At 38.3% G+C, this 23,167-nt stretch overlaps 1 non-coding gene across 1 annotated transcript; it reads left to right on the top strand.

Moving 5' to 3' along the window:
• Positions 1-15,500: 15,500 nt before the first annotated feature.
• LOC118759189 (U1 spliceosomal RNA) lies at positions 15,501-15,661 on the top strand. Its single transcript, XR_004996034.2, has one exon. It is a non-coding gene; the product is annotated as a U1 spliceosomal RNA (small nuclear RNA).
• The last annotated feature ends 7,506 nt before the right edge of the window (positions 15,662-23,167 follow it).

The following is a 23,167-nucleotide window of genomic DNA, read 5'->3' as shown; positions in this document are numbered from 1 at the left end:
CTCACTAGATGTTCAAACTGTTTTGCAACATCATTCTTTTTTGAAAGGAAAGCCTAAGCCACTATGTTAAAAGGCTCAGGTTAAAAGGCTCAGGTTAGGGTCCCAGCGCAATAACATAGCAGTTAAAGTCCTCACATTGCATGTACCGGAATCCCATATGGGCGCAGGTTCTAATCCCAGCAGCCCCGCTTCCCATCCAGCTCCCTGCCTGTGGCCTGGGAATGCAATCAACAATGGCCCAAAGCTTTGGAATCCTGCACCCGTGTGGGAGACCTGGAAGAGCTCCTAGCTTCAGATCGGCTGAACTCCAGCCATTGGGCCGCTTGGGGAGTGAACCATCAGAAAGAAGATATCCCTCTCTGTCTCTCCTTTCTGTTTATCCACCTTTCCAATAAAAATAAATAAATTTTAAAAAAGGTTCATAAATTTTAAAACAGGCTGGAGAGTGCCTGGTAGCTGCTCAAACTGCTGGTTTTTGTTCAGGCTAAAGAAGAGTTTACAATCACACTGGGCCCCAGGTAGCAGAAGAGATGCAGACAAATCACGTCTTACCGCAGGCCCAACAATTCATCTCCTCGGCTTGGAACTCTGTGATTTGTGCAACTGTAGAATTGTTGATGAAACACTTGACTTGAGATCGACTCTCTTAAATTTTCCTAGTGCATGATATCTAGTAAGACAGCAAGATTGGTTATCCTGATGATTTCTGTAGAAAAATGGATATTTTGTACGTCTGTTCTAAAATGTTTTCTTGAGGACTGGATGTTTGACTCAGTGGTTAAGGATTCTTGAGAAAGCCCACATCCCATAAAGATTTAAGCACTTGAGTTTATAACTGTTTTATTTCCAATGGCAGTTGCCTGATATTGCACGTTCTGATACACAGTATAAAATGCTTTCCATCCTTGGAACACTGCAATCTGTTTGGGGGACATAGCCTGAGTTCTTGGTTCCTGGTTCAGTCTGGCCCAGTTCTGGTTGTGTGGGCATTTGGGTAACAAAGCAGCATATAGGAGATCCTTGTCAGTCTCCATCTCTCTGAATTTGAAATAAATTAAATACAAAATGCAAGCCATTCAAAGACTTTTCTCTGGTACTTTTAAGAAAAGTAAATAACAACACAAAAATTCCTGATATAACACCAAATAAATTGCACAAGCATTTGAGTTCAAGAGCAGAGGAATCAAACTCCTTGCCCAAGAGCCGAGTTTAGGTAGACCAAGGTGTCCAATGCTGATTTCCTGTCACTGCATACAACACTTCACTACATCACTCCGTTGCCAAGTTAGCAAACATAGCCCCTCGACAGCGTAAACTGTAATGACTGCACCCATACCAAAAATAAATACAGGAAGTCATTGAGTTTGATGCCTTGGTGCACAGCATCATCGGAATGCATGACCTAATGCATTGATTTCTGTGTATTTCTCTGACAAAAAAAAAAAAAAAAAAAACTGTATTGTAGCTGTATCCATTTATCCTACAGTTGAAATGTCCACTTCTGTGGCTCTAGCTCTGGCTCCTGACTCCTGATTGGCTAATTCCAAACCTTGGCAGCAACAGATGGTGACTGACTCAAGTAATTTGGCACCTGCCAGCCACCTAAGAAATTTGGAATGTATTCCTGGCTTTCAGAATTACCTTCAGCCCAGCATTGGCTGCTGTAGGCATTCAGGAAGTATACCATTCTCAATAAGTAGACACACACACACACACACACACACACACACAAAGCCTCTTGCAAATTATATTCAACAAATCTATGAGAAAAGATATTGAAATTTCAATATTTTTATTACAGCTTGCAAAGTTGATATTAGCAACTGATTTTTTAACAATAAATTTCTATAAGATCATCTTCTATAACATTCTTTTATGCAATAGTTAGAACAATTGGAATTGGTCAGAGCCTACACTGCAACTTGGGTGTAAAACTGCCATCTGCAATGCAAGCATTCCATGTGGAAGTTGTGCTGCTTTTGACCCAGCTCCTTTTTAATGTGCATGGGGGAAAAAGTGGAACATGGCCCAAGGCCTTGGAAGCAGTGAAGATAGTCCAAATCTTTGGACCCCTGCACCCAACTGAGAAACCTGATTGGCTCCTGGTTGCTGCCTGGGCCTGTTCCAATCACTGTGGTCATTTGGGGTAAGCCAGTGGACAGAGGATCTCTGCACACCCTGTGTCATTACACATCTGACTCTCCATCTTTCCATCATTCTGCCTTTCAGATAAAAAATATTAAAAATGTTATGAAATTCAATGAAGACTGCTTGCCTATAACCTACAAAGAATCTATGATAAGAAAAAATCTTGTTAAAAGGGACCTAAAATGGGAATGAAAGATAATTATCATCATTAGTTATAATCATCATTGATTAGATCTGTACTCCTCATTACATTATATGGATGGCATTACCAATTCTTTATGGATGAAAAAGGTGGAACAGTATCACTGGACTACATTAGGGATTTATTAGTAGTAGTAGTAGTAGTACTATTTAAATTTTATGATACAGTTCCATAAGATCTGAGATTTCCCTTTCTTTCCTGCTTCAAATCTCCCCATCCCGATTTCCCCAATATTATTAAAGGTATCCTGACATTGTTGGTATGGACAACCATTAGTAATTTATAAGACCACTGCCCTCTAGAGGATATAGGGAAAATATGTCATCTTTACTTCTTCCTGTGGGGAAGGGGGAGCTACCAATAAATTTTGGCTGCTATTAACGTCAACACCATCTTCAAGGACAGCATCTTCAGATGGCTGTAACTTACACGTTCATGTCACTATTCCCCTCTGTGACTGCCATTTCTCAGATTCCCGCTGCCAAGGATTCATGCTGTTTCAATACAGTCCAGGTCACTAATCCACTATAAACTTTCATTTTAAGATTTTTAAATTCAGTTACAAATACAAGAACCTTTCTGGCCACATAAAGTAACATATATGCAAAATTCCAAGGTTTAGGACACATGTATCTTTGTGTGGAAATGGGAACTGACTTCAAGATTGATTGTTGAGTTGCTGTAATCACATTCATATGGCACCAGGGAGTGGATAGACAAATCCCTGGAACAGAATGGAGAGTTCAGAAATAGATCTACATCCATGCCTCAACTGATCTTCGACAAAGAAATTAGGTAACATAATTAAGTAAAAAGAGCTATGTTTTAGCTTCATAACTGCTGAAAATAGGATAACTGGATTCATGAACTTTGCTCCTCATTTTTATGTCAGTCACATTAGGCTTTTTCCATTTAATATAAAGTTTAGAATCAGTTTGCCAATAATCACACATAGTTTGCAAAGATCTTGCTTGTTTTAAATCTATAAACCAAATGTGGAAAACTGATATTCTTCTGAACCATGAGTCTCTCCATTTCCTTATGCCTTCTCTGATTTCTTTAATCAGATATTTCTGGTTTTCCATGTATTGAGCTTATACACGTTTTGTTAGATTTTTAGCTATTTATCTAAGGTTTTGGTACTACTACAAGAATTTATCTTTTTTTACTGTAAATCTCATCTGGTAAACATTAGATTTTTTATATTACTCTTGTATGTTATGAATTAGCAATACTAATTTCAGTTATTTTCACATTTTTGGAGATTTTTATGAACACAATAAATGATACTTGTTAACAAAGAGTTTTATTTCTTCTTCTGAAATGTATGTAACTTTTATTGTTGTTTTGTGGGTGTGTTATTGTGGTAACTGGGACTTTGTCTTCAATGCTCAATAAAATGTTGAGATGACCCTATTACTCATCTCAAGAAGGCGTCTCTCTTGTCTCCTTTGCATGGAAGACGCAAACTCCTAGAGTAGCAGTCATACACTAACTTCCAATGAGTCTCATTTTACCCAGATTCAAGAACTTTGTGCTAAGCAGAAAAGGGTCTGATGGAACACATTGTGGAGTAATACGTGAAACCACCACTTACAAGTCAGGCATCTGGCAGGACCCAGGAGCTCTTTTGCTGATCTCCTACCCACTGATGGAAAATGATCACCAATGAAGGATACACGGTTGGACTTCCAAGTTCATGGCTTCAGCCTGGCCCAAACCCTCTCTGTTGCAATCACTTAGGGAGTGAATCAGTGGAGAGAATTCTTTTTTGGTCTTTATCTGTGGCTTTCTATTTGTTTCTCTGTGTTTCAAATGAGGGAGTGAATGAAGGAATGAGTGAATGAATGAACACACAAATAAATAAAGCTGGTGTTTTTTAAATTCAGAAAGCATAAATGTCTCAATATTGAAAATGCTGTGCGTGGGGTAGAGTCATAATAGCATCTAATGGTGCATTATTTATAAGGTTTGCCCTATATCTTTATGGCTATTGCTTCATAATTTTTTTTCAAAAAAAATTCTTTAGAGCCATAAGAGAGAGAAAGCGGGAGAAAGAGAAAGAAAGATATCACATCTGCTTCTACTCCAATGCCTTCAACAATGGGCTCAGACCAGTCAGGAGCCCAGAACTTGGAGCAGGTCTCCTATGTGAGTGGCAGGTACACCTGCTGCCTCCCAGGATACACATTACCAGGATGCTGCAATTAAGAGTGGAGTCAAAACTCAAACCCAAGCACTCCAGTACAGCATGGGAATATCTACCTGGAAACACATTAGTTACTAGGCCAAATACTCAACCCCATAACCTCTGAATTGACTTTCTTAGTAGTACCTTCAATGTGCAATTGATTATTATATTAGAAATTTCTGTGTCAACCAGGATTTGACTGCCATCACGTCTACTTTCACTTATGTTTCATTGCAAAGTCAGATATACAGAGAGGAGGAGAGACAGAGAGCAAGATCTTCCGTCCGATGATTCACTCCCCAAGTGAGCCGCAACGGGCCGATGCTGTGCCGATCCGAAGCCAGGAACCAGGAACTTCTTCCAGGTCTCCCACATGGGTGCAGGGTCCCAAGGCTTTGGGCCGTCCTCAACTGCTTTCCCAGGCCACAAGCAGGGAGCTGGATGGGAAGTGGAGCTGCTGGGATTAGAACCGGCGCCCATATGGGATCCCAGGACATCCAAGGCGAGGACTTCAGCAGCTAGGCCACACAGCCGGGCCCTGAAGTTATTATTATTATTTTTTTTTACCAACTTCCTTCAAGGTTCTCTGTGAATCCTAAGAAGTCCCAATGTCTAGCCATAATTATACCCGTAACTAACCATGATTATAAGTTAAGGGGCAGATCCTAAAACAAGTGTGAATTGTTTGATTGGAAAAGGGTCTCAATCTTCTCTTCAGTGAGGGGGAAACATTGAAGACTTTGAAGATTTTAAGGGATCCGCTTAAGGGAAATCTTCGACCCCATGAGGCTGTCTGTAGTCACACAGCCTGATTATTTTATGGGGAGCACCAGGATGTTTGAGGGGATAAAGCAAACCTCATAGCTCATTTAGCCTGATGTTGAGGTTTTTGTATCATTCATCAATTTATTTCTGCAACTAGCTAGTCCTGACACAACAATACAATTGCTAACATGTGTTATTCATGCAGCACAGAGTGGTTGTATAAATTTATACAGAAGTGCATCTGAGAAAGTTTATGAGCCATAATTATATGAAAAAATGCATAATTGCATAATTATTCGTCTTGGAAACTAGTCTCCACGGTCAAGGTATGGTATGTGAAGTTAGTGCCTGCCGTGTTGGTGATTCATATGGAGTCTGGCTCCTCCACTTCCAACTTAGCTCCCTCCTGATATACCTGGGAAAGTAGCAGAATATGGCCCAAATGCTTGGATCCTTTCACCCATGTGGGAGTCTGGGATGAAGCTCCTGGCTTCTGACTTTCATCTAGATTTGCCCTAGGCAATTTTAGGTCATTTGGAGAACATACCAGCAGATGGAAAGATTTCTTCCTCTTTGTTCCTCTCTCTGTTTCAAATAAATAAAATATATTTTTAAATTAAAAGAAAACAGATTATCAAGACTTAGATTTTCTGTCTTCTCATCTACTTTTATTGTCACATATTCTGAAAATTAACCTTATTTTTTGTACATTTCAGTGAATATTTCAAACTGAAACAGGAAACAGGGCTAATCAGAGCTGTGTTTGCCAAGTACTCAGTTTAAAAGAGTATGTAATTACAATGTTTTTATTATCTCACTAAAAATATTGTTCATCATAGAGAATCCTGCCTTTCCAGTTTCTCAAATTAAAGAACTTGAAATCTGGTTTCGATGTGATAAGAAAAATACATATTCTTCAACATTAATCTCTATACTCAATTACCTGCAATACCGTAATGTGGTCACTTTATCATATTTCTTTTTTAATGTTTGGCTAAACCAGATATTGTTTATGTGTGTACACTTTCATTATAGTATTCCAGAATATAAGATTATACAGAATTGTAATTATTTGGAGGGTTTATGACGAAAATATATTCACACTACCATGTTAACCCTAATGCTATGGATTGTTCCCCAAGGATTTTCATTAATATCTCATTTCTGCATGGAAAGGTCATAAATTTGTATAGTGCTATTCTCAATTTCAGTAAATTTAAACCACACTGTACCTGACGCTGCAGCTGACTTATACCCTCAACCATTCCCAATGACAATATTAAGGCTAAATTGTTATTTGAAGATTGGAGCAATTTTGTGGCTGATAGAAATGTTTAGAGTAGTTATTTCTCCTCTGTTAAAAACCATATCATTTGCTAGCTGGATAAGCATTTGCTTCTTTTTTAGGAGATGAACTTTCAAAGCACATTAAAACTGTGTTTGAAGAGACAGGTTGAAAAAAAACATTAAAAAGGAGCCAATTACGAAATCTATAAATACACCATTCCTGTCAAGAATGGAATGCATGTCATGCCATAGCTGTTAGCATGTGCTTCCAACAAAATGTTTTTCTTCATGATAATAAAATCTATGATTATTTGTGAACTAAAACAAATTTATTCAATAGTGTAGAAGTTTTTTTTTTCTTAATATTGTCATCATTTTCATTCCTTAGCAAACAATATCATTGACTTTCACATCAACACTCTTGTGTTTATTATCAAAAATTGTTCTCAGGGTACATGACTGAGAGGAAAAAAAACGTATTTTGCAGCTACAGAGATATGTTTTATATGATTTGTTTGTTGTTTCTTTGTTTAGTGAGGTTTACTTCATTTTTTAAAAGTATTTATTTGAGGACAAAGTGATGGTAGAAAATGGAGACATGGGAACAGAAAGAGACCTTGCAACCATTACTGCACTCCTCAAATGGCTACAATGGTACGGGCCAAACCAAGAGCCAGGAAATCTAGTGAGGTGCCCAAGTACATGAGCCATCTGCCGCTGCTTTCCCAGGTCCATCACCAGGGGGCTGCATTGGAAGGGCTGCAGCTGGGACTTGACCCAGTGCTCAGATGTGGAATGCAGTCATTACAGGCCCAAGTGAAGGCTTACTTATCTCATTTCTTGATTATTATATGGGTTCATTTAAATTGAATCTTTAATCTTGATTGATTAAATGTTTTCAAAATAAGTAATTATTTACCAGGAGCGTAAAATGAAAAGATATGGATTTTTTAATGGGTTTATTTTTATTGGAAAGGCAGATCAGATTTACAGAGAGAAGACAGAGAGAAAGATTTTTCATCCACTGGCTCACTCCCTAGATGGCTGTAACGGCAAGTGCTAGCTTTACCTGAAACCAGGAGCCAGGAGTTTCTTCTGGGTCTCTAACGTGGGTGTAGGGTTCCAACACTTTGGGACCTCCTCTATTGGTTTACCATGCCATAAGCAAGGAGCTGGATGGGAAGTGGAGCAACTGGGACATGAACCAACTCCTGTATTGAATATCGGAGCTTGCAAAGTAAGGATTTAGCCACTGAGCCATTGTACCGCCAAAACACAGACTGTTTTTTAAAAGATGTGGTTGTAAATGGTATCAAGAAGAACTTTCTCTTTTTGATTTCAGAATAATGAATGATAGAGATTTGATGAAAAACAACTCAAGCATTTTCAAAAGTTTGAATGAGTCAAAGTACAAACTAAAGTCAGAACTGAATGCTCATGTTAAAGTTTTAACAGTGAGAATGGGAAGAGAGGGAGAAGTTTGAAGGAATGATCTCACATGTTGTGTAGCACAGAAGGTTGACTGTTACTAAGAACAACAAAGTAAATAGAAATGATTTTCGTCTTACAAAAATTATTTCTTTGAGAAGCAGAAAGACAGAGGCATTAAACTATCAAATTTACATTTCAAGATTTCTGAGTTAGTTACATGTGTCACATCCACATTTTAAAATATCAAATATCCATCTCATGAAGCTCCAGAAGCGCTCACAGATATATGGCACCTCTTATGGTTTTCTCCTTTTGCAAAATTGTTAAAAACAAAACAAAACAAAACAAAATACTGTTATAGAGCGTATTAAATTGCCGGTTCAGTAGGATAATGGCTACATTAACCAACAGCCCACAACCTAGCTGACTACTAAATTAGATTGAACGCATGACTCTGGTTCATCAAGGCTCCCAGAACATGACTGCGTGTGCTATTCTAGTTCCATCTGTTGCTGCCCCTTTATGCAACTTCTATTCCAATCAAATATAACAAAGTCTTATTCTCAAACACAATCTAAAACACTCCCGTTACTGATTGCTACCTCTCCGCATGAAGCGTTCTCAGGACTGGTCTTGGATTCTTGGAGGCTTCATGATTCTTAAAGCTTTATTAAGCAAGGTTTCCTTTGGCTGGCAATTCTGTGTCATCTGTGTGCACTTAACATGGTGCTTCAAGCAGAGATAAAAGTGTGGGTGCCTGATCTAACAACATGAAGCAAGTTGCAGAAACTTAAAGAGTAAACATCACAACACAGGGGGAGGAATGTGGTGACTAAAAATTACCTTAGTTCAGATGCTTGGGGTGCCTACCCTTAGTGTCAGAGTTTGAGTCCATAATCAGCTATCAGGTTCTTGCATCTCTGCTTCCTGCTAATGCATCATGGGTCATAGAGGGTAATTACTCACATACTTGAGCCTCATTGCTTGTGTGTGTGAGACCTAGTGAGGTTTCTTGTTCCTACCATCTTGTTCCTACCGTCTTGGCTTTCAAAACCTTTAGCGTGTATGTGTGTGTGTGTGTATATATATATATATGTACATATATATCATATATATAATATGTATAGCAACTGCTTGTAAGAGTGATTAATAATAATGCACTTGTGTGAGACTGAAACTGTCAAGTCCAAAATTGCAATGGCATTATCATTAAGCCACATATTTCATGTGGTTTTTGGTAAGCTACTTATCTTCACTTTGAAGAACCCATTTGTATGTATGGCTTCACATCTTAAGTCAGTCATCCTCTTTCAAGTATATACATATTTCTGATTATGATATATTTAATTGAAACAGGTCTTTACATAGGAAATGAGGTTTTCCAACAGAGATGTAGTGTAGTTTTGCATTTGCCATGTGTTTCAAATAAAATAAAATAAAAATGAATGTTATTATATGATTATAATGTTATATGATTATTGTTGTGCTATCATTGTTTGAAATGCAAAGTGACATGGACAGAAATTCCAGAGTCTGTTTCACTCCCCAAATGTTTACAACAGCCCATGTAGCACCAGGCCTAAGTCAGGAGCCAGGAACAGTGGCTCTACCCAGGTGTCCCAGTCTGGATGCCAGGGACACAAATCCTTGAGCCTTCATCTTCTGCCTGCCTCAGTGCACATTCAGAAGAAGCTAATGGGAAGCAGAAGCCAGGCTTGATCCTAAGTCATCCCATGTGACATCTGGGCATCCCAAACAAAAGTATAACCTACTACTACAATACCCATATCTATTTATTGATTCCTAATTATTTCATTAGTTTAATAGTTATGGAATATGGTGAAAAATAGCATACATGTATTTAATGTATGATGGTCAAATCATGTCAGTGATTCCATGGTTTTTTTAAGGAAAATTAACTTTTAATTAGCACACAATGATTCTTCAAATGTTCACCAAATGCTGATTCTTGGAGTTCAACTGTTACAACTTTGTTGAGCAGCAAAATCTCAAAATAGAAAATTGATGAATTCTATTGAGTGTTATGGTAAAGTAGTGGTTTTATATGGGAAAAGACCAGACCCCATCAGAAATATCTGCTTACATGTATACATTTCTTATTTTTTTCTTTCTTTTTTTTTTTAATTTATCATACAAATCTGTATAGTCTGGAATTCCTCTTCTCTCATTTTCCGCCCCCCCGGATTGATTTTTCCCATAATGTCACACTCTTCATAAGCAGTTACAATTCCATCAGTCTGCTATTTAAATGTGTCACTTTGCATTTCAAACAATGATTTCATGTTTTTAAGCAGTGTTATTTATATTTTAATTAAACACTTAATAATTGTCCTGTCTAGGGCTGATGGTGTGGTGCTTCAACAAATATAAACCAAGTGTATAAATCAGATCAAAGCATTTGATATTTATCTTCTAGTCTGACTCCATGATTGGAGTCTTTGAACTTCTCTCCTGTAATCATTCATAAAATATACAGCAGAGCCTTGTGACTGTGAGTGCGTGAGATTCAACACTTCCATCTTCCTCCCTTCAGCCTTTCCCAGTCTCCAGCACCCCCATGCTAAGAACCGCTGATCCAGCACATGCCATTCTACATGCTGAACTCAGCTGTTTGAGCCTCTTCCATGGCAGTTTAGCACAATCTGTTATGGATTCACTGTTTGTGTCTTCTCATACACACATGATAGTGATAATTTATTGTAACAGATCAAAATGACCAAGGCAAGTAATCTCCTTGATGAAACTGTGAATCCTTTGATGAGATCAGGAATCCTTTGTCATAACATCTGGCACCAAGTTAATGTCTAGTTTATAGGATTTTAAATAGCATTTATTGGATGGCTACAAATGGCACCCCAAGACCTGGTAAATCTCTATGTAATGAACGGTAGTCCTTGAAAATATCATCTTGACAATTTTAAATGAATTGGCCGCCCAAGGAAACAGAGTTGTTGGGTTAATTTCAATATATCAAAAATGAAGAATGACTACTTAGTCAATTTAGAAGGAAGAAGTAAAACAATCAAGTTACATTATGTGCAAGACTTATGTGCAAACAGTGCTTGAAGAAGTTAATGATGTCCTGGAAAGGGAAATTTTATTAATTTAGATAGGATGAAACCTGAAGTTACTTTCTGCTTTCCACTTGACCAAAATCGTATGTTGCCCGTGTTCTGTAGGCCCAATAAAATAATATATCGATAAATTCTGGAACTTATTAATATGATACAAAAATAATCACACTTGCACAATACCTCAAGTAGATTATCACACAGTTCATATCATGCATAATTTTATTGCCCGGAAACAAATAATTGACAGAAAAACACAAAGCAGAAAATGTCATTCTGGATAGCGAGGTCCAGGTTGGTAGTACTGGGATTTGGAGGTAAGAATATCGATTTAAGACCCTTCTGTATTAAGATTCTATTAGGGAGAGCTTGAAATTTAGAAAATAATAATAATTAACTAATCAATCATTAACTAAGGTAAAATTAATTCAAACAGACAAGTTTTTGAATGGATCCAGAAAAAGGAAAGAGAATAGAAATTCAGGTTTTCCCAGATGTTGCCCTCCTCCAAGTATCTATAATGCTTTGCAGTGGTAAGTATCATGTCAGTCCTAGCACAATGGCTCAATTGGCTAAATCCTCACTTTGCAAGTGCCAGGATCTCATATGGGCAAGAGTTTGTGTCCCACTTGCTCCAATACTCATCCAGCTCTCTACTTGTGTCCTGGAAAGGCAGTACATGATGATCCAAAGGCTTGGGAGCTACCTCTGCTTGGTATATCTGGAGGAAGTTCCTGGCTCCTGGCTTTGAATCGGTTCAGCTCTCTCTGTTGCAGCCTTTGGGGAGTGAACCAGTGGATGGAAGATCTTTCTCTATATCTTTCGCTCTCTTTAAACCTGCTTCTCTAATGAAAATAAATAGATATTACAAAAAATTAAAAGACACGGAATATTATTTGGTACAACTAGTCTTCTTTTAGGAGACAGATTCAAGTCATGGGAGAACACAGACATAAAATTAGATAGCTCTTTAATTTTTAATCGATAATATGATTGAACTCCTTGGGGCTAGCACCATGTCTCAAAAAAGTGCATCCTCTACATTCAAAAACTGGTGTCCCATATGAGCCCCTGTTCTTGTTCTGGCTAATACACTTTCAATTCAGCTCCATGATAATAGTCTGGCCTGGGAAAGCAGCAGAGCACAGCCCAAACCTTTGGGAATCTGTGCTCACATGGGAAACTAAGAGGAAGAAATTCCTGGCTCCTGGCTTCAAATTGGTTCAGTTACAGCTACTGTGGACATTTGGGGGAGCGAACCAATTGAAGGAAGATTTCTATCTCTCCTCTCTATAAATCTGCCTTTCAAATAAAAATAAATAAATCTTTTGAAAAGACAGTTGAGCCCCTTTGTATGTGAACCTAACAAGTACTTTCCATGAGCTTTCTGGGGGGGGAAACTGTACATGTCAGTGTAAGGTGTTAGCTGCGTCTTCTAAGACCACTGACCCACAGCACACATGCGTGCCCGTGTGCACACTTAGAGAACCACTCAATCCTGTCATTGGTAACACCAGCCAGCTTCACAGGCACGTTGACTTGCGCCTCTCACCTTGCCTTTCCCTCTTTCTCTCACAAAGTACTGTGGAATATGATTAAATTTTTAGTACTTATTTTTTTTAAAAAATGATTCACATATGTACTTGAACAGTAGGGAGGCAGAGAGAGGAAGGGGAAAGAAGATTTTCATTCACTGTAACGTTCCCCAAGTCTCAATAATGGCCAGAGTTGGTCCGAAGCCAAGAAACAGAGGCTTCCTCTGGATCTCCCAAGTGAGTGCAGGGGCCCAGGCAGCTGAATCATCTTCTGCCACTTTGCCACATACGTTAGCAGGGAGCTGGATTGGAGGTGGCGCATCCGGGACTTGAACCAGTGCCTATATGGAATGTTAGCACTGCAAAGCAGCTTTACCAACTAGGCCATGACACTAGTCCTGAAATGGTTCTACTTCAACTCCCACAGACTACATGAATGGTGTAGTTAGAATTAGTATTCCCACAGCCTTTTTCTCCCCTTTCCCTTAAAAGAATCTGTAATCTGTCTTACATTTACAAGGAGCTTCACTTCTTTTGTATCTGTGACTTTTCACATGTTTTTCTCTTAATGTGAGATGTGCGCAATGAAGGCCTTCTCATTCAGCTACATGTGAGCAATGCGTTATGGAGAAAGTGTGAGTAAGTGCAAAAGGTACCAAGATCCTCATAAAATTAAAGCCAATTAAAATTTGCTATATTCAGACATTTTAAAATGAAATCCCTCCCTGGTCTTCTTTCATTACAAGGGCTATTTGAATGCTATTCTATTTATCACAAAATCCATCAGGATTGTTTATTTACCCTGAATGCTGCCAAGTTTGATTTTCTGTCTTGGGGTTCAGAACCAACTGGTGTTAAACAGTTTAGGGTTCAACACAGTGGCCTAGCAGCTACAGTCCTCGCCTTGAACACCCTGGGATCCCATATGGGTGCCAGTTCTAATCCCGGCAGCTCCACTTCCCATCCAGCTCCCTGCTTGTGGCCTGGGAAAGCAGTCGAGGACGGCCCAAAGCTTTGGGACCCTGCACCCATGTGGGAGACCTGGAGGAGGTCCCTGGCCCCTGACTTCGTATCAACGCAGCTCTGGCCATTGCGGTCACTTGGAGAGTGAATCATCAGACAGAAGATCTTCTTCTCTGTTTCTCCTCTTCTGTATACATCTGATTTTGCAATAAAAAAGTAAATAAATCTTTAAAATAGCTTTAAAATGAATGTAATTAATGAAGAGACAACAACTGAAATTGTATACATTTACTGACTATTCCAAAAACTGTAAAGCTTGCCAGAGCAATAGTGGAAGCCTCTGGGATGGCTCAAGGAGAAGATTCTAGCACGGGGCACATTGCATGTGGTAGTATAAAGTGATTTCTTTTCACTCTTCATTTTGGGAAAGTAAATTCCATAGCACTCTGCAAAGAATCGAGCTTATTATCTACAAATGCCATTTGAAAATAAGTGATCAGTACTGTAGGGTCATTAAATATACACAATTGGAATATTGAGCTGATAATCTATGAGAACAACTGGGAATATATTGCCTCATTATTTTATTTTATAGCTGAAGACATAACTTGCATTATGTTTCAGTGAACAATGAGCATCAAACCCTGACAAAATTACCTCATTTCTTTTTTTATGCTTTCTCAGTATAGGCAAATGCATTACAAACTCTAATTTTTTCTGACCCAGAAATTGCTCTGTGGCATATTTCTGCAGGCCCTTGTGTGCACGGAACAGGAAGTCATTCAGGGTTTTTTTTTCTTATTTCTTCAAGTTATTGTTTGTATTTCCAAGAGTTAAAATAAAGTCAAATTAGCTATCAGTCCATTTTCAGTGTTGCATTATTTAACAGACAAGACTGTTTCCACCAACCTAATGCAATTTTACAATGCATACTGATAAGAACAACTAATTCTCATATTAACAATGAAGTAAACAAATATGAAATATTTGTACCTTAGTCATATACTTTGATCCTGTAAATCTGAATATGCTTTAAATTTCATACCACCTTAAATCGAAGACAGTAATGATAAACGGGCTTCTTTAAACAGCAGGACCCCAGACAGGGGAAGCATTAAAAGCAGCATGATAATGAATGACAGCATGAATCACTCTTCTTCAGCATCATTGTCTGCAGCTTTGCCTCTATGCATTAGACAATCATCTCCTTTAGGGAAACACTGTATTGGACCTCTTAGTTGCAGGAGTCTTGTTTTGGCACAGTGAGCTAAACCACTGCCTGGGATGCCAATATCCCATATAAATGCCAGTTCGGGTCAGGTCCCTTGAATTCCAGTGCAACTCCCCATTTGTATGCCAGGAAAGCAGTAGCAAGTGGCTTGTGTGCCTGGGCCCTTGGGATCCATGGCAGATCTGGAGAAAGCTCTTGGCTCCTGGCTTTGTTGGAGCCATCTGGCAGTGAAGCAGTGGATAGAAGATTCACAATCTCTCTCTCTGTCTTTCCCACTTTCCCTCTCCCCCTCTCTCCTTCCTTCTGGGTGTGTTTCTCTCTCTCTCTCTCTCTCTCTCTCTCTCTCTCTCTCTCTCTCTCTCTCTCTCTTTCTCTATTTCAAATAAATAAATACACTTTAAAATTCTTTTACAAAAATATAGAATGCCATTTGTTTATTAAAACAACTTAAGTATTGAGTGAAAAAGCCTAATGCAGAATGACACTATTGCTCAAAGTTCAAACCACATACAATTAATGCACGGAGTCAGACATCAGTATGCTGCTTTCCAGTGGGAATAAGACAGGCTTTATAATTGAAAGGAATCCAATTGGATGTTTCCACATCTTGATTATTAATGGCTATAAGGATATGCACATTTAAACCCATTGCTGCACACTTGTCTGGCAGGGGAGATATCTTATCACTAGGTGGTTTTCCCAGGGTAAGGTTTATTCAGTTCACTCTGGATGTGCTGACCCCTGAGTTTTCCCCAAATGTGGAAAGCTCAACTGCATAGTTTGTGGTAGTGGGGGACTGTGTTCGTACTCCATGCTGTAAGGGGAAAAAAAATCCATTGCTGAACACATTTCAGATCTGTGCTGTTTAGGCATATTAAAAGTTTCAAAATGAGATTTAAGAAGCATGTTTTGAGAATACGTAGTTCATAACCAACCATCTTTATGACATACTCTAACCCCAAAGAGAAATGAAATGAAGATACTGAAGGCCAATCGCCAGGAGTCTGACACAGATAAAGGACCATCTGTCAACCTTTCTCATTTCTCTCGAATTGCTCCAGTTCTTGCTAAAGTCTTCTGTGTATCCCAAAACAAGGACACAGACCTTTCTGCTGTGGATCTCAAATTGTGCTCCCATGGGTTATGAATTACTGAAAACTAGACTATGGGTGTTCTGCAATCAAAATTACCCAACAGTATTCTTTTCTCCAATGTACAGAGCGTAGATGGACAATCTTTGACTATATTGTTTAAATATTCTTTACAAGCATTTATTTTGTTTATTTGAAAGACAGAGTTATAGAGAAAGGAGAATCTTCCAATGTCTGCTTCACTCATATGACTGCAACAGCTTGGACTTGGTCAGGTTGAAGCTGGGAGACAGGAACACTGTCTGGGTCTCCCATGTGGGTTGCAATGCCCCATGTACATGGACTAGTTCTTCTGCTTTACCTGGTGTATTAACTGCTGGCTGGTTTAGAAACTGAGAAGCTAGCACCGGCATCATCGTCCAGATTTGGGATACCACCAGTGCAAGTGATGACTTAACTTACTGTATCACAAAGCTAGCCCTGATATCCATATTTCATTTTTGTTTTGTGAAATTCAATTTTTCTAACAGAGAAAAGCATATATTGATATGATCAAGTAGAGCTTAGAGTTTTACTACTCTTGTTATCCAGGTAGATGTATTAGCTATATATTAAAGATTGTAATATTAAGATGAAATACACAGATTCACAGTGCCTTTTAGACTTTCTAAAGGTCTAACTTTACTTAGGGTATCATTTCTCAGGCACTTGTACAATTTGAGAACTTCTTCCCAAGAAAATGACTGCATACTAAGAATTTTGAAGAACAACAATATCAACTATGTATTCTTGACCTAAAGCAAAAATAGTTTATTTCATTCCTTCAGCTGAAGATAAATGTCATAGTTAATGCCCAGTCCTTTCCTGGTAAGAGAGGAGGGAAGCATCCACCATGCCATTACCGTGGGGGATTTCTTATAGATGCACAGAGGATGAGAGGGGTGAAAGACGAGAACGTCAAATGAAGCAATTTTTTCTTCTTACTTTATTTTTTTTTCAATATTCTGGGAAAAAAAAACTTGTTATTTTAGAATAGTTCAATACCAGTCTTCTTTCACAGACCAGGGAATGACTATCAATTGAACTCACTTGTACTCATGTTTAATTCATTAGTATCCCTTATCCAAGATAGTTAGGACTCAAAGTGTTTCAGAATTTTTTCTTTAACCCTGATTATTTATGAAATTTATTTTGTGGACTGTCTCCAAGTCTAAACATGACACTCAGCCACATTTCATTTCACACCATATAGACACTAACTGGATGCAATTGTATTTTACTTTTTATTGTATGCAGTGTGGGGTACAGTACCATGATTTAATGAATATGCACAAAACGTAACGGTGCAGTGGCTTACACACACGTGACATTTTACACAGTGCTCAACTATGACCTCAAATTTAAGATCATGTCCAGGATTTTCTACTTTGTGGATCCTGTCAGCACTCAAACTTTGCAGGCTTTATGGCATTTCAAATTCATCCTATATTTACTTTTGGGTTGAAGTTGAGCCTCAAAACTAAAATCTTTGAACATTACCCCTCCCAGAATTTTAATTCCTTTTATAGTTTAAAAAATTGCTGAGCGGGCCCGGCGGCGTGGCCTAGCGGCTAAAGTCCTCGCCTTGAACGCCCCGGGATCCCATATGGGCACCGGTTCTAGTCCCAGCAGCTCCACTTCCCATCCAGCTCCCTGCTTGTGGCCTGGGAAAGCAGTCGAGGACGACCCAAAGCTTTGGGACACTGCACCCGTGTGGGAGACCTGGAAGAGGTTCCTGGTTCCCGGCATCGGATTGGCGCGTACTGTCCCGTTGTGGTTCACTTGGGGAGTGAAACATCGGATGGAAGATCTTCCTCTCTGTTTCTCCTTCTCTCTGTATATCTGGCTTTCCAATAATAATAAATCTTTAAAAAAAAATTGCTGAGCAACATCTTTGCTCAGGATTCTACCCCCACCGCTGAGTAAATATTTGAGTGAGGCTGATAGATGTATTTCTCCCTGATTTCTGGCATACTGAGCAGTCACTTTGGCCTATATTTTTAACAGTTTTACAAAAAGTATTTCATCCTGGTAGATACTCTAGGGCTGGACTCTTTTGTCCTTTTTTCCTGAATCTAAGTAATAAGAGCTATTTTACATAGCATCTTCATAAAAATGGGAACATCCAGAAACCTTCATTCAGAGCTCGTTAAGGTTTTAAGGTGAAGGATTAATATCATGTTAAACAGATGTAAAAACAGAAGTAAAAAGTAAGCATAGAATCACGCTTAAAAGCTGTGATGCTAATTGGCAGCTCTGGTCATGTCAGCCATGCCTGGGACTGCTTACCACAGGAGATCAAATTGGTCTTGGTGACACCTCTCTCCCTATATCTATCTATCTATCTAGATGAATGCAAAAGAAAAAAACTGCAGATAATTAAAAGCCTGAAGCCTGCTATTCACAAAAGTGGCCTTGAGCTTCTGATACTTTTAGTTTTTAGATGAGTGAAGGGTCCAGATGCAGAGTCTATGACTGGTGACTTCAAAGAGATTCTGCTCTTTTAAGGAAAAAAAAAAAAAGAAAAAAAAAACCACCTGGTTATTCAATCCTCTCTTGATACCATCAGCTTTGGAGCAGACAGGCTGTTTATTGTTATCAGATAATCCATGTGCTTTCTCTGAGTAAGCCTGACTTCTCCCTCCCTTTCATCTCTCTCAGCTCTCCTCATCAGTACCTCATTTTGCTATCTAAGGGTATGAAAAGGCAATTGATGAAGTGATCCTAAAGAACATGGCAGTCACAGCTGTCTGAACCATCTTGCAAGCCGGACACAGGTTCAGCCATTGAGGATACCAGGTACCACCCACTGTTAGAAGACACAGCTACCTCACCACGCCAGCTCAGGTTTTGTTATCTAGCATCAAACATTTGCCTCAAGTCAGTTGAATGTCACTTAGACACCCAACTCAGAGATTCTTATCTTTTTACCAGGAGTCTCATTCCATATGTAAAACTTCTCCGTTGTTTAGTGATTTCTAAATTGCAAGTAACAACCTCTGCTTCCACATGCATGTTATACCTAGAGAGGGAATCAGAAAGTTGAGAAGTGAGTGTTAACCTGAGGTTTGCCTGATATAAAATGTGGATGTGGAAAGAATCTGTTTCTGGTTCTTCTTCAGTAAACAGTCATTCATATGTCTCTGGTAGATTCTATTATGGTATCTTTGAGTACTGTTGGAAATGTTGGTCTATCCCCGTCCGCTTTTCTGGAACAGACTGTGTAGAACTGCTATCAGATACTTCTGGACTATTATTATTATTTTTTATTTATTTGCCACCAATGAAGCCATCTGGACTTTGGATTAAAAGATTTTTCACATTCAATTTATTCTGAACCAGCCCACTCCAACTAGGTTATACACAGTTTCTTTAATAGTTATAAGAATATTTAATGTTGAAATTTTTGTGGATGTGAAGTTGTATCTTTCAGAGATTCAGTCAAAATCATATATTCTTGTAAAATTTAGGCATAGCTGTTTTCTTATATATATTTACCAAATAGTTTGATCATATATTGTTCTGAAACTTAGAACCACTCCTTGATTTGGGATCTGCGGACTTCTTTTTTTTTCCTTTTTAAAGATTTATTTACTATTTTATTACAAAGTCAGATATACAGAGAGGAGGAGAGACAGAGAGGAAGATCTTCCATCCGATGAGTCACTCTCCAAGTGAGCCGCAACGGGCCGGTGCGCGCCGATCCGAAGCCGGGAACCAGGAACCTCTTCCAGGTCTCCCACGCGGGTGCAGGGTCCCAAAGCTTTGGGCTATTCTGGACTGCTTTCCCAGGCCACAGGCAGGGAGCTGCATGGGAAGTGGAGCTGCCAGGATTAGAACCAGCGCCCATATGGGATCCCTGGGGTTTCAAGGCGAGGACTTTAGCCACTAGGCCACGCCGCCGGGCCTGGGATCTGTAGACTTCTTCTCAATATTCCTAATCTTCTGGTATCATCCTGAAACCAGCACGTCATTTCTTTTACAATGTGAAGGTATTGTCTCTGTTAGGAGTTAAAGATATATAAATGATTCCTGCTGTGCTCAGTTCCCTCTTTGCTGGATAAGCCACTGCCCTCATTTTGTCCCATTTGCAACTGAAGGCATTGGTCTCCATCTTGAACTGAGCAACTTGATTTTCCTCCAGGTTCAGTGCCTGAATGAGATAAAAGATGGCCACAAAACTTATTGATAATCACTCTTTCAATGCACGTTTGGGAGTGGCAGTCTTTCCGACTGTATTAATTCCCAGATAAGACTTGGAAGCCACAAGTAATTGTTTTAATCTTTCGAAAGTCTTACTTGCTTTAGTACAGAAAAGTCTTAGAAATATTTATCATGTATAATAAAAGTCAGAAAAGGCAGTATGGATTTCAGTGTTAACAATGACAGTTAAAAGGACTACCCAGCATTTACCGAGTATTTTCTCTGTGGGAAGTAGCTTATATAAGATATAATTTTAAAAAATCAATGAGAGAAGTGGCAGTATTTTTATTTACAAAATTAATATCCAGAGTTTTACTTACATCAAGTTATAAAACCACCATAATTAAACATATAGTACTATAACATGCTATTATGTGTTTGTAGAGCATAAGGAGAGTGTGATAACATGCAAAATAATTTTGTTTAATGTAAACTACAATTTTCATTTTTGTACAACATAGTTCTGAATAAACTGTCATTTTTGCATGAACCAAATCGTGCTTCTATTATTAGGGTAGGAAATTCTTGTTTCTAGACAAAGATGTACATGGAATGATGTCAAGAACACTCTGTTTTTAATACCAATGAAGATAATCATAATTAAAATAAGGCATACTTGATCTGGAGTGAGTATTTACTCTAAGACACCTGCAACACAAATCATAGTTTCCAGTTCACTTTCTGACTCTGCCTCCTGACCAGTTTTCCACGGATGGAGCCTGGACAGGGGCAGGGGACTGCTCCAGAAACTGGGTTGCTCCCTTCCTGTTTAGGATTTGACAGAGCCATAGCTGTTCCAAATGGGAGTTTTTACTGTCTGTCTCTATTTGACAGCTTTTCAAAGAAATAATTTAGTCTCCGAAGGCAAGCATTAAGTAATTAATGAAATAATTAAAATATTTCTGTAACATTTGGATCACAATTTTCTAAAAGGTATACTATTTGACTTTTTAGAAGGGTTTAAGCTTTTTAAGAAAGAAAAAGTTATGGTATAGTTCCAAAGACTCAGAGATTTCCCCTTCAACCCTCCCCATAGATGTAAGTTTTTACAAGAAAAACAAACAATAAGAACCTAATTCTTGGAACTGCAATAATTTAAGAGTCCATAGGTCAGCATTTATAGTTTTGAGAGGATGTAACCTTTTAATATCATTACATCAATGATATTTTCCGTAACTCAAATATGCTACTGATTTATTGGAAAAGCCTAGGGAACAGACCTTGCTTATTCAAAACAAACAACTTAATTAGGGGCTAGTAATATTTTACTGTAATTGGCATATAAATACCCCTGATGAATGCTGACTTTTACTAGTTGGATCACAAGATAAAATTAGGTAACAAATACTTGTGATTAATTAGGTTAGCATCATTTAAGTAAAGAAATAGCACTTTTACGGAGAAAACAAAAGTTTCTTTAATAATTCAAGACAGGCCTTTGTGTGTATCCATAGATATTTCTGGATTTGTGTTTCAGCTGTTCTGTTCCAGTCGAAGAAAAGAAAATCTGCAGGAGATGACACACAATGGAATGCCAAGAAAATGCAAGTTGAAAATGTTGCTGTAGGCCAATGAATGCCTACTCTAAACACATGTAAACTTCTTCCCAGCTAATATTTTCTATTTTGGTTCCAATGGACCTGAGGGCTTTCTCTGTCATGATGTTTTTCTCACATCTACCCTCTTGCCTTTGGATACAGCTTTTTGATCCATTCTTGATGAAAGTATAAGATGTACAGAGGAGCCCCTAATATAACCTTTGCTGGCTTAAATATAGTGACGAATCACCCACTTTTGTTATAACTTACTCTGTCTAGAACCAATTTGATTTTCTTTTTTTTTTCTAAATATATTGTTTTTAATCTTGTTACTTCTGCTTGTATTGGGTTTAAGTCACATATCAAATTTTGTAATATAAAAAATTGGTGTATGTTTGATATGTTCTTTTTACTGTCATTATTTTTAATTCATCGCTGACAACTTTTTCTTTTCTTTCCTGATATTGCAGAATAGGTATTGTTGCATATTGGATTAAGACATAATTTAGAATTCCTGCATTCTATCTCAGAGTTTAAGTTCAAATTTCTGATCCACCTGCCTACTGCTAAATCTGGGAGGTAGCAGATGAGGGCTTAAGTTCTTCAATCCCTTCTGCCCATGTGAGAGACTGAATAGATGGAGTTCCTGGCTACTGGCTTTGGCCTGACCTGGAACTGATTGTTGCAATCATGTAAAGAATAAGCCAGAGTATAGAAGAACTTCTTCCTAGGCACTCTGAAATGGGCAAATAGGGTACAAGTAATCAGAGTGACAACCTGTGCCACAGTGCCCACTTCAAACAAAGATGTTAGATATGAGATAAAGACAAAAAGTTAACACACCAAAAATAAATAATTCAAATTTCAAATTATAAAAACCAATACTATATAAACAGAATCCAAATACATGTAAGTATTTGGTGTAAACCCAGTGGTGTATATGCAGGAACAACATGCAGCCCATCCAATAACTCAGTGAAAGCATCAATAAAGATCTAAATACACATAAAGTTATTTTTGCATTTATGGAATAAAAGATGTTACAGTGTTAACATTTCAGCTTCACTCAGCATTATCTACAGAGTAGATAAAATCACAAAGAAGTCTCAGAAAACTCCTTTGTATGTATTAAAAACCGAATATAATATCTGCACAGTAAGGAATAAAAACAAGGTTAAGCAACCTAAGAATAGGGACCAGAGATGGGGAAGTTCACATGACTTGATTTTGGAATTTATTATAAAGTGATCATGATTTAGAAAGCAATCTAATGTTGACAGAAATGGAATAGCCCAAAGATCTATTCTAATATTGAGAGAAAATATCTAGAAGTGACCACAAATGCAGCCAGTTATAAAAGGAGCAAAGGAAATCCAGTAAAGAATAGATACTCGGGCCCGGCGGCATAGCCTAGCGGCTAAAGTCCTCGCCTTTAAAGCCCCGGGATCCCA

The sequence above is a fragment of the Ochotona princeps genome, chromosome 10 (genome assembly GCF_030435755.1).
Source record: "Ochotona princeps isolate mOchPri1 chromosome 10, mOchPri1.hap1, whole genome shotgun sequence".
Taxonomy (NCBI): Eukaryota; Metazoa; Chordata; class Mammalia; order Lagomorpha; family Ochotonidae; genus Ochotona; species Ochotona princeps.
Note: the sequence above shows the minus strand (reverse complement) of the source record. Positions and strands in the feature narration are given on the sequence as shown.